Source organism: Palaemon carinicauda, chromosome 23, assembly GCF_036898095.1.
Source record: "Palaemon carinicauda isolate YSFRI2023 chromosome 23, ASM3689809v2, whole genome shotgun sequence".
In the NCBI taxonomy this organism is placed as follows: domain Eukaryota; kingdom Metazoa; phylum Arthropoda; class Malacostraca; order Decapoda; family Palaemonidae; genus Palaemon; species Palaemon carinicauda.
The window spans coordinates 34,718,140-34,719,696 of NC_090747.1; positions in this window are offsets into that span (position 1 = coordinate 34,718,140).

Genomic DNA, 1,557 nt, shown 5'->3' on the forward strand with positions numbered 1-1,557 from the left:
TTTCCGGGACCCCGCTACCTCCAAAGTGGCAGCTCAGCCAAAACAGACCTTTCAACTGGTCACCCAACCGGTGTTGTCACAGTCACCGGTCTTCACCCCTGCTTTCGAGCAACAGACGACTACCTTTCGTCCCAAAGGTAGAGGCTCAAACAGAGGTGCAGGCAGAGACGCGTCTCGCCGTCCCTCCAGAGGCAGAGGAGGAAAGGGAGCTAGCGGCCGAGGCAGCAAGCCCTCGGGACACCAGAAGCAATGAAGTGCTTCCGGTGGGAAGAAGACTCCGCCAATTCCAGGATCGTTGGACCTTTCATCCCTGGGCACACAGCATCGTCAAGAAGGGTCTAGGCTGGAGTTGGACTCAACCCCCCCCAACATTCCAGCAGTTCTTCCAACAATCAACCCCCCTTCTGGAAGAATATGTCCTAGATCTCTTGAACAAGAAGGTGATAAGGAAGGTAAAGTCCACCAGGTTCCAAGGAAGACTGTTTTGTGTCCCCAAGAAAGACTCCGACAAACTCAGAGTCATTCTGGACTTATCCCCCCTCAACAAGTTCATAGCGAACGACAAGTTCAAGATGCTGACTCTTCAACAAATAAGGACCCTTCTGCCTCGAGGTTCCTACACGGTCTCCATAGACCTGGCGGATGCCTACTGGCACGTTCCAATGAACCATCACGCTTCCTCCTACCTAGGATTTCGACTCCAAAGGAAAAGCTACGCCTTCAGGGCCATGCCCTTCGGCCTCAATGTGGCCCCTCGGATCTTCACAAAGCTGGCGGACGCCATAGTACAACAGCTCCGCCTCCGAAACGTCCAGGTGATGGCCTACCTCGACGACTGGCTAGTTTGGGCTCCATCGCCCGAGGATTGTGTAAAATCCTGCAACAAAGTCACCCAGTACCTAGAACACCTGGGATTCAAGATAAACGAGAAGAAATCTCGCCTCTCTCCAGCTCAGAAGTTCCAGTGGTTAGGAATCCAATGGAACCTTCAGTCACACCGCCTTTCCATCCCCCAGAAGAAAAGGAAGGAAATAGCAGGGTCTGTCAAGCGACTACTAAAATCCAAACGGATTTCAAGACGCCAGCAGGAACGAGTTCTAGGCTCTCTACAGTTCGCCTCAGTAACAAACCCAGTGCTTCGTGCACAGCTAAAGGATGCCGCGGGAGTCTGGAGACATTCTGCATCCATCACTCGAAGAGACCTCAAGAGACGGCTCCCAAACAGACTTCGACTTCTCCTTAAGCCGTGGTCGGAAGCAAAGGCCCTGAAAAGGTCCATTCCTCTTCAACACCCACCTCCATCACTCAACATCCACACAGACGCTTCGCTGGAGGGTTGGGGAGGTCACTCCCACCGAAAACAGGCTCAAGGCACCTGGTCTCCCCCTGTTCAAGACGTTCCACATCAACATCTTGGAGGCCATGGCGGTCCTTCTAACTCTGAAGAAACTATCCCCGCCTCCCTCGATCCACATTCGTCTACCCCTAGACAACTCGGTGGTAGTTCGATGTCTCAATCGCCAAGGGTCAAGATCGCCCCAGATAAATCAGGTGCTT